This window comes from Macrobrachium rosenbergii, chromosome 49, assembly GCF_040412425.1.
Source record: "Macrobrachium rosenbergii isolate ZJJX-2024 chromosome 49, ASM4041242v1, whole genome shotgun sequence".
Classification (NCBI taxonomy): domain Eukaryota; kingdom Metazoa; phylum Arthropoda; class Malacostraca; order Decapoda; family Palaemonidae; genus Macrobrachium; species Macrobrachium rosenbergii.
Genome location: NC_089789.1, coordinates 34803663 through 34815556, shown reverse-complemented (window position 1 = coordinate 34815556; position 11894 = coordinate 34803663).

Below are 11894 nucleotides of genomic sequence, written 5' to 3'. Positions count from 1 at the left end.
TGTTTCAATTTTTAGGGAAGCTGAATCTTATGACATTTCCTTTGCTTCCACTGAGTCTTTGATGACGTTCAAAACAGAAGAAAGAACTCTTGCTTTACCCTAGGCTACTATTCCCCTTTAGAATTTATCTGACCGAGCCTGGAACAAGTCAGAAGTGTCCAGGGAGTTTCCATACCAGTCAACTTCTGCTCTGGGGTGTTGCTGGCATTCTGCTCCTTTCCAAGATATGAGCTAAGATAAGTGTGCAAAGATTCTGTACTGTTGTCCCAGCTATCTGTCATTCGAACCTAGGGGACAGATGACATTCGCTTGCTTATCTGTGGCTGATGTTATTTGAACGTCCGGATTCGAAGTCGGCTTCTGTTTTTTTCCACTTGAATTCAGCAGTCCAATTCTTAGGAGTGGAATAAGAAAGGAAGTTCCCGCTAAGAGTATTGATAAGGAATCATTTGCTACCTTGGATGTTTTAATACTTTTTACGAGATATTTATTTCGCCTTGAATCTACCTCCCATCATCCGCTGATGCGGTGGGGTTGATAACCACTGGATCAAATGTGTCAAATGTATTCATTTACGAACGTATTTACACACGGAAACTTATCTCTATCTCTCTCTCTCTCTCTCTCTCTCTCTCTCTCTCTCTCTCTCTATATATATATATATATATATATATATATATATATATATATATATATATATATATATATATATATATATATATATATATATATATATATATAATATATATATATATATATGTATATATATATATAGAGAGAGAGAGAGAGAGAGAGAGAGAGAGAGAGAGAGAGAGTTACGTTATTTTAACAACTTAAAATTCCACATATTTGATATTTATATAAAGTACGGTTACTCAGCATTATCAAGCCATAAGCTTTCGAGTAATGTTATTCTTATGAAATCAGTGTAAATGAGAACAACTATAAGACACGCGTAAAACAGCGCCGCTTTTCACTTCCCGTTACTAGATATCACGACACAAAGAGAAGCATATCTGCCTCCAACATTTATGACCCAGAATCTGCATTTCTCCATTAACGACATATCACGTCCCGATGTTGCAATTAAGACGAGAGATAAGACGGAAGAGTGCATTGCCTCCCGGCAGCTCCTTCTTCTTCTTCTTCTTCTTCTTCTTCTTCTTCTTCTGCTTGACATCTTAGCTTGAGCAAACGAGAGAGAGATTCACTTGAGTGAGAATGATATATCATGTACTGTAGTATCCTTTTATAAGCTCCCCAGAGTCTGTTCAAAGCCGGGGCATTTCTTGAAAACAATTTTTATTTTATCTTTGGATGAGCTAGGTGTGTGTGTGTGTGTGTGTGTGTGTGTGTGTGTGTGTGTGTGTGTGTGTGTGTGTGTGTGTGTGTGTAAGAGCTGATATCTCAGTATACGTGACATGATTAATTTTTTTTTCTACATTTGCATAACTTACCTTTAATTAAGCTTGATATTAATATGTTCAAGGAGCTTGAATTTTGAAACATTTCAAATGAGAAAGCTTTTTTTTAATTTGTTTATTTATTCTGTATTTTGATGCTAAAAGTTCCTTCGTGTTAACAGACTTCCAACGGTAAATTCTGACATATTCAGATGCTACGTTATAGCTAAACAAATCAAAGAAGGTCGAAATACCAAATTCTTAACCTTTCTCACTCTTTCTCTTTCACTCACATACATACAAACACACACACACACACACAAACACACAAGCACAAACACACTTTCTTTGTCTCGTTTGCCCACGAAGTTCTTTGATCGTCAAAAACCTTTTCAAGTAAAACGTTGCAACCTATATTTTGATGCATTTTGCGCCGAAAACCATGACGGATTCAAAATATCATAATTTTCACATCAACCTGTTGTCGGTTTAAACCACACTACACCAACATTCTTTGAACCAAATACAATAAAAAAAAAAAAATTAAACAACAAAGAAAACACCCCGTGAAACACGAGCCAATTAAAACGCGATGGAAAACAAAACGCCTTTGTTTCGCTTGCTGGAGCCCAGGCATCATAAAAGAAGCCATGTAGTAATCAAGGGAATGCATTTAAATACATTTATTATCCCATCCAGCAGCGTTCATTATATCTCCCGATCCAGGAGACAGATGTTACGAGCGTGAGCGAATCTCTCAAACCTTCTTCGGCTCCGTTCTCGGACCTCCTCGGCGGGAATCACCTTCTCGGTGAGAGTACGCGTCCTCAGGAGCCGAGATGTGGAGGATTCTGGCCTCGGGGCTACTACGCTCATCATCTCCTCCTCCTCCTCCTCCTCCCCCTCCTCCTCCACCATCCCTGGGGTTATAAACGACAGGTGTATAGTACCTGGGCAGTGATCATTAGCGTAACAAAGGTCACCCCGGGGCGTAAGCCGACTGACGCCTGAGATGCCTTTGTTTGACACATAAATATATGCACGTATAAACAAACGTACACACACTTACATTGCGGATGAGTGGCATAGAAGCACTGATATATATATATATATATATATATATATATATATATATATATATATATATATATATATATATATATACATACATATATATATATATATATATATATATATATATATATATATATATATATATATATATATATGTATATGTATATATATATATATATATATATATATATATATATATATATATATATATATATATATATATATATATATATATATATATATATATATATAATTCATTGAATATAGACTTCACTATACCATGAGAGTAACTTACACCCAGTGGGATTTAAAATTAATACGTGCATTTGCCCATGCCAGGAGTCGAATTTGGGCCTTCGGGTTAGAATACAACAATAAACAGTCGACTTTGACCCCTCGGTTATATATATATATATATATATATATATATATATATATATATATATATATATGTGTTTCTTTGCATTCGCCCATCTGCCCCAGCCCGGTTAGAGTCTTCTCTTGGGCAAATGCATCTATTATCTGTAATTCCCCTTGGCTGTTAATTATTCCTAAGATATAGTGAATTCAACCAGCTAAAAATTAAATGATATAGCCTAATGTCTGTGCATACAAGAAAGTGAAGCTGTGTATTATATATATATACACACATATATATATACATATATATATATATATATATATATATATATATATATATATATATATATATATATATATATATATATATATATATATATATCCACCACTCTCTAAAATGCTAAAGGCCAGGGGATGTTTTGGGGGAACCACCATATCATGCCCTCAGCAGGATACCATACCGGGAATTAAAACTATGGCGTCTTCTTAGCTATCTGCATTGTAACAGTCACCAAACTAATGCAAGCAAGGAGTTGACAATCTCAAACTACTATACTATACTATATTATTTCCTACCTTTCTAGGCGTTTTTAGTTTTACAAACACAAGATGTAATAGTGAACCTTAACATTTTAGGGACCTGAAGATGCGGCGAACTGATAAAAACGTAAGATATGTATGGTCATGAATGTGGAATGGAATGGAATATAGAGTTTAGGCCAAAGGCCAAACGCTGGGACCTATGAGGTCATTCAGCGCTGGAAGGTGAATTGAGAGTACAAGGTATAACAGTAGGAAAACCTCGCAGTTGCACGATGAAGCAATTGTTAGGAGAGTGTGGACAGCAAGTTGGAAGAAAGATAATGATTAGAGACAATCCGGGAAGTTACGGTTCTTACTGAAAGGAAGTGGAGAGAGATATTAGAATGACAAGAGGGGGAGGGGGCTGACGCAGTGTGTGTAAGCGGGTCAACACACTGCTCATGACACTTTTATGCTAGTGCATGAAGGAGGAAATTCCACACACGTTTTATGGACAGTTCGTAATCGAATCACTTACAGAGAGGAGATGATTACATTACACTTGGTTTTCTTTTCAACATATTTTCTTATCCTTCTGTTGGTACCTCTCTCTCTCTCTCTCTGTCTCTCTCTCTCTCTCCTTCTGAATATCTACTTTGCACATTATCTTGTGGTAGTTAAATAGCAAATACAAAGAGAGAGAGAGAAAGAGAGAGAGAGAGAGAGAGAGAAGAGAGAGAGAGAGAGAGAGTTTTTGACAGCGCTTCTGTTCTTTTTTACGCTACTCCATTCTCTCTCTCTCTTTTAATATAGTGTTTATGTTAGGTTTTTTAAGATTCAGCATCGCTCTCTCTCTCTCTCTCTCTCTCTTTATTACAGTGTTTATATTAGGTTTATTAAGATTTAGCATATCTCTCTCTCTCTCTCCCTTATGACAGTGCTTCTCTCTCTCTCTCTCTCTTATGACAGTGTTTCTGTTAGGTTTTTTAAGATACGGCATCCCACCTCTCTCTCTCTCTCTCTACTTTTTTCCTTCTTGCAAAGTTCCATTTCTGAGCTAATGGTTTTCTTTGGAGGGTAATGTGCTCGCTGATAATGTGTATCTTCATCCGAGATAAGAGCATAAGGTACGCTCCGTTCCTTTCTTCTCCATTATCTGCCTCTTTGATTTTTCTTCCTTTTTTCACTGCCTTTCTTCCTTCTTTGCCTTTGGAGGTGGGGGTAGGGTGGGGGGTGGGGGGGAGGAGGGGGTCGAAGTAACGAGTAGGAGAGGAGGTCCAGTTCTACTGCTTGGCGCATGCGCCTTCCATTAGGGGTGTCCTTCTACATTTGGAGAAAGGTTTCAGTTTATTCTAATATTTCCACCACGGTTTTCTTTTCTAATCTTTCGAATATTGCTTGAATTTGTCCTTGTTTCGAGTCAGGTTTTAATTCATTCTTATTATCTGAGTATCACTTTATTTTTTTCATATTTCGATAAAGATTTTAATTTTTGTCTCGAGTTCTATTAAAAATAATTGAATATGGTTTCAGTTTTTTTAATGATTCAAGTAAGGTCTACATCTTTAAAATGCCCGTGCCAACGAACTGAGACACCCAATGCACTAAAGGTACCAAGTCTCAAAACGCGTGCGTGTCAAAAGCATTTTGACGAAAGTACTTGACACCTCTTCGATAAACATGGCAAGCATGATACACAAAAATATTTTTCAATAAGCTAAACAGTATTCTATCATTATCCTATCGTTTCATCCTTGTACAATTTCACTGCTATACAGAAGTCTAATGCAGATGTCACGCGCTTGTTGGCACGCACTACGCGCGCTGGAACCCGGCGCTGCTGTCTCCCCTACCCTCCGGATCCCCTACCTACCCCGTCCCCACCGGGGCGGACAAACAGTTTTGTAGTAGGGTGGATGTCTCCCCTACCCTCCCGTTCCCCTACCTACCCTGCCCCCACCCGGGGCAGACAAACCGGTTTGCAGGGGGTGGGTGGCTGTGTCACGTTCCCCTACTGTCACCCGGGGAAGGATAAACAAGATCCACTCAGATTTTATCATTATAGATAGATAATTAACATCAGGTGATGCACTTATAGTCTAGATCATGTTTATTTGTCCAACAAAATTTCTTTTTGTCATAAAAATATCTTCATTAAAATAGCATCTACCAACATTCACGAAGGCTTCAGAAATGAACTTGTCTAACAAGAGAATAAGAATCATGAGAACTGTCATTATACTAACTGTCATTATGCTAACGGCTTAATGTACATTTAGCCCTTAAATAAATCTGCCTGAGCGTGTACTCTGTGGTATATTTCGGCAATGACGAGTGGAGCCTAAGTTTTTTTTTTTTTCACTGGATTAATTTTGTCATCCTAGATTCAATGCGAGAAGACCAACTAATTTACCAAATCTGTCACTGGAACATTAATGACAAACTCTATCATTATATAACACTTGACTGTAAGAAAAACATAGGAATTAACGTCCCAAGGCTATCATATGTACATACATATATATATATATATATATATATATATATATATATATATATATATATATATATATATATATATATATATATATAGATATATATATATATATATATATATATATATATATATATATATATATATATACACTAAATAAATAGCAATACCAAGGAAATAGTTTCCTCTAATACATCCCTGCCGTCCCCTGCAAAACCCTTTTCCTTTCCTGCAAAGGTATTTTGTCCGGCAACTACGCATCTCTGCTTGCAAGGCAGCTGTCACCACAGAAGAACATGCTTGCTTCGGGAAAGTCGTTTTGAAGTTCGGCGAACGCGAAGTCAGTCAGGAACAGATGTTAAATCAGATAAAGGAGAAATTCAATTAGGGGCCGGCGGATTCTCTAACGGCTGTGCGCGGAGAGGCTGCGCAGGAAATAAAATGCTTCAGCAATTGGTGAAGTTCGTCTCTGAACCTTTCGTTTTGGGTGATGATGATCGTTACATCGAATATATCAATACATACACACGTACATGCATACATACATAACTTGCTTCAGGATGCGATGTATTAAACGTACTGACTCATATCCCTTTCAAACATGTTGAAAACAATTCGCAAAAATATTCTATAATTTTTATCATACACACATACATACATATTCTAATAATTGGTTGAGGAAGAAATATATGAAAAATTATTATTTTACACCTCTCGAACATGTTTTAAACGTGACAATATAATCCCAAAAACTTTGAATAGCTTTTATGCTTAACTGAACAGCAGCAGTTAAGACTTCGATGACGATGTTGTTTTTGTAAATGGAAGGTACTCATTTCCTGATGATTAAAAAGGGCTCTCCTTCCCTCATGCTTAAATATTCACCTCTCTTTCTCCTTTTCTGTCTGCCTGTCCGTTTATCTGTTTGTCTGTCTCTCTCTCTGAATGTATCTCTCTTTCTCTCTATCTCCACTCTGTCCACAGAGGCACCCAGAAACAAGCTTAAAAATAACTTGAAATATAAATTATGCAACGCATTCTACATTCAAGCTTCATCCCGCTGACTGATAGATTCCTGACCTGTCAATAACCCAAACACATCCAATTGTCCCTTTGGTTCAAAGGCATCCAACTATTCCCCCTTTTTGTTTTTTCTTGTTTTGAAAATGTGAACTTCAGTCTCTTGTACCTTTGGTAAAAATCCCAGCCAGGAGGCGATAAAATGTTCCTTGTGCAGGATAACGAAAAACAACAAGTTAAAAAATGTCACTTGATACCGACGGCTGGCAGATCTGGATGTTACCTTTTTTTTTTTTTTTATTTGTTGGGGATTGTGTCTTTTCGTTTCGGTTGAACACAAGAAAAACCGATGTAGATCCAGGAGAGTTTTTTTTTTTTTTTGTAAGGTACAGATTTTCTGAAAATACAGAATTTCTCGCTGACCTTTCAAAATTATAGGTACCAGGCTAGCTTGCGTGCGCACGTACAAATAAACCCACACAAACACACACACACACACACACACACACATACATATATATATATATATATATATATATATATATATATATATATATATATATATGTATGTATGTATGTATGTATACAGGAAAGCCGTTACAAAATGAGTAACTGATGAGAATAAGTGAAAGCGAATCTTCAGTAAAAGACGTAACATAAATAAAAAAAAAAGTACCCCGAAAATCATTTGTTATTTGACTCGAACTTTGTTGGAAAAACTTCCGATTATTGTGCATGTGATTTTCTTTTATTTCTAGACCTTCAATGCTTTTCATTATCATTCAAGGTTTTATGTACATATCTGTCAGTTTAGCTAAATTCAAGGTTTTGTGTACATATCGGTCTGTTTAGCTATCTATACTTTTTTCCCCTTATCACAGATGGGCAGGGAAATCGGGGGTTACATGTTCTCCATACATAATGATAATGATCCTCACAGGGTGATAATCATTATTTTCCATATTAATAAATTTGTTTCCAAAAATCTGTCATTTCACAAGGGACCGTAAACTTTTAAAAAGGTGACATAACAGTTTGAAGTTTAAGCGATCTGGTACCAGTAATATGATTTTTGCCAAAATAATTTTTACAGATTTTTATAAAAAATATTAGGAAGGGAGGTAATAATAAAAACCAAAACGATTGCTATCCCTCATAATCATCATAAGTATAATGATCATGATGAATACGATTACAATAACAACAGCTAACGAGATTATAGGTGGTAATAGTGATGACGTTTAATGCGTCACTCCGTTATCGTAGCTGACAGCATTAGTTTTCTTATCTTTTAGTTTTCTGAAAAGAAAACTTTTGTGCCGGATCTTAAAGACTACTGAGGCTAGAAGGTTGCAAATTGGTATGTTGATCATCCACCTTCCAATAATCAAACATACCAAATTGCAGCCCTCTAGCCTCATTAGTTTTTATTTTATTTAATTTAAGGTTAAAGTCAGCCATAATCGTGCTTCTGGCAACGCAACAACACAGGCCACCATGGCCGGCTGAGAGTTTTATGGGCCGCGGCTCATACAGCATTATACCGAGACCACCGAAAGATAGATCTATTTCGGTGGCCTTGATTATACTCTGTACAGAAAACTCGATTGCGCCAAAGAAACTTCGTCGCATTTTTTTACTTGTTTATTTTTAACGAAGAATAAACTTCGCTTATTACAGTGTATAACCCCAAACAATTCTTCCCCAATGCTCATTACATCAGCATCAGCAGAAGCAATCATCCGCCGCCGATATCCTTATTTTTAACATTAAAAAGAATGCCTCGCCTATTCGGCTCTTATTGCCGCAATTAACCTGCGTGAGGGCTGGAAGACGCACAACTGACGACATGATCGCCGACTCTTCAAAAAACACGACCGGAGACGATGGAATATCGAGGTCTCATGCCTGCGTCCTCCTGCCAATAATTTCCATTTAGTCCCACCGGCCTCCAGTCAGTCATTCAGTCAGTCAGTCAGTCAGCCAATCACGATGACACGATCGTTATTTATTAGAGCTTACATTGAGAGTGTCTCCCGTGGGTCGTTCCCAGGGTCGGGGACTTGATTCGTTGGCTGATTCCCTTTAGTCTCGCTCGGTTTGGATAATAAGCAGCTGTTGTTGTTGTTTATTTCGACGATGTTATATTTATTGATTTAATGGAGGGATGGTTTAACGGCGTTAGATTATGCAGAGCCGAGCGTCTTTGAAGTTATTCATGTATGTACAGAGTATATATGCATACATACATGCATACATTTTTATATATATATATATATATATATATATATATATATATATATATATATATATATATGCATATTGACTACACACACACACATATATACTGTACGTATATATATATATATATATATATATATATATATATATATATATATATATATATATATATATTATATATATATATATATATATATATATATATATATATATATATATATATATATATATATATATATATATATATATATATATATATATATATATATATATACCATCTTAGGAAAACCGTAAATACACAGACATATTACAAAAGTATTCAAACAACTCCCTCCAGTTACATCATAATAAAAGAAAGATAGGCAATAACATTATAAATGTATGCAGACCTGGATATAAGACCAGGTAGGAGGTTATTTGAGTTTCATTTTTTTTTCTATTGGAGGCTGGAGGATGTTTAACCTTTATCCGAATGTTATTTTTGGGGGGGAGGCGGAATGTATAACCTTTATTTGAAATTTTTTTTTTCTTTTTTTTTTGGAGGCGGGGGGATGTTTACCCTTTATCTGATTTTTGTTTGAGGCAGGGGAATGTTTAAGCTTTGAGTATTTTTTTTTTTTTTTTTGAGGCTGGGATGTTTAACCTTTATTCGATTTTTTGTTTTGGAGGGGGGGATGTTTAACCTTTATTTGAATTTTATTATCTTTTTTTTTTTTTTTGAGGCGATGTTTAACCTTCCTGCTACATACTATCACAAGAACGTTGGCAGCCTTTAAAAAAATAAAATAAAGCATGAGTAAAAGAAAAGAATTGGCAGATATGGATTACTAAATACATGAAGAAAAAAATTAATATATATATATATATATATATATATATATATATATATATATATATATATATATATATATATATATATATATATATATATATATACTGTACATACATATGTATGCAGGAAAGGAAGTCAGTACGATTTCTTACCAAGGTGGAACGCTATAGGTGTATTCCACTAAAACCTAATAACTATTATGCCTCTGCACTTGGTGGACTGTGGTGGTGGATTTGCTTCGGTGGAGGCAGGAAAGGGGGAAGAAAAGTAATTCCAAAATACTTGTTATATATATATATATATATATATATATATATATATATAATTATATCTTCCTCCCGCATATATAATCTCTCTTAATGAACATACCCTATGCCTCGATTTTCCAGACCACCATCATTTAACTAATTTTCAAACTGTTGCACCTTGAGCAGCCGAGAAACTGACTGATTTGTGGCTAAAAAAAAACTGGCGTCACGTGTGGCTTATTAACGCCGTCATAAAATTAAATAGGAAATTAAAAAGATAAATAAATAAATAACTTTCGAAGGAGTCTCCTATAAGTAATATCTAAAAATATATGTGCTGTGCCAAAAAGACGAACAGGGTTCTGGAGGGAGGTGTTCCATTAGGGACTCCTAATGAGTAAAGCACTTCGAGGGTCTGCAACCTCGGAAAATGGATGGAAAATACAGCGAGGGGTGGATGCTTACAACGGCAGAGGGACGGCCTAATCATCTCAAAAGCGTCTACTAATTATACCATTACCGCCAAATACCTTGAAATAACACCTGCAATCAAGTCGCTAATAGTACGGTGGCGCACCTGTTGCTCCCTTTGGACCATGTGAACATGCTTTAATGGGAAAAACAAAGGATGCGCCGAAGCAGTCCCTTGTTAGCAATCTGTCCTGAATGTTACAGTCTACCATCCATTACTGACGACACCGAAAAGAAAACGAGATGTCGCCATCCATCACACTTTGGAAAAGAGGAGTGTGTGTTTTTAGCAAAAATGAGCGACAGTAGACTTCTTTTTATAACGTGGGTCGTATGGGTGATTAAAACACTCTAATATGTACACACACACACACACTAATGAAAAAAACTGCTCCGGCATTAATGAAGGAGATGGAGATGCATGACTTATATGATAAGAGCAAGAGGTGGGGGTGCTGGGTAGTAATTAAGTTGAGACCATCTGTTGCGTCTAGCTAGTCTCTCTCTCTCTCTCTCTCTCTCTCTCTCTCTCTCTCTCTCTCGCGATATACTTAATACCTCTCATTATTCCCAATCCCATCCCAGGTAAAGATTAGGCCCTGTAGGTAATCTCGCTCAACAATAAAGGTCGTCTTTTCATGATGGGCATAGAGCAGTTTTCATCACGATTAATGCTTAAAGAAAAATAAAAGGCGTAATTTCGGCATTTTTATACGTCCTTGATAGCAGTGGGGCCACTGTTATTGTCGGCGTTATTAGATTTAATGTTATTCATGCAATTAACGTCATTGCCTCAAATCTGGAGTTAATTTTAGTTCGACTTCAAGTTTCGTGTTAAGGACGTATTCCTTCTTCTTAGCCAACTCTTACCTTCTTTATCCACTGCATCAGTGCAATTTGCTTCCTATTATCCAGAGAGAAATTTCTTTACCTTGAGGTTTTCGATGATTCATCTGCTCAGAAAAGGCAGTAAAAAAATTAACCGAATATTAGAAAATACATAAAAGGGCTCAAAATATCTTATCCAGAGAGAAATTCCTTTCCCTAACGTTTTTTTTTATGAATCACCAGCTCAGAAAAGGTGATCAAAGAAATTAATTAAATATTAGAAAACACATAAAAGGGCCAAGAAATCATCTTGGCATGTGTGCAACGACAATTTCAAATCACAGATTTGCCTGCTCATTATTTTGGTGATGAGACCCTCCTTACTGGCAAAGGGCATTCGC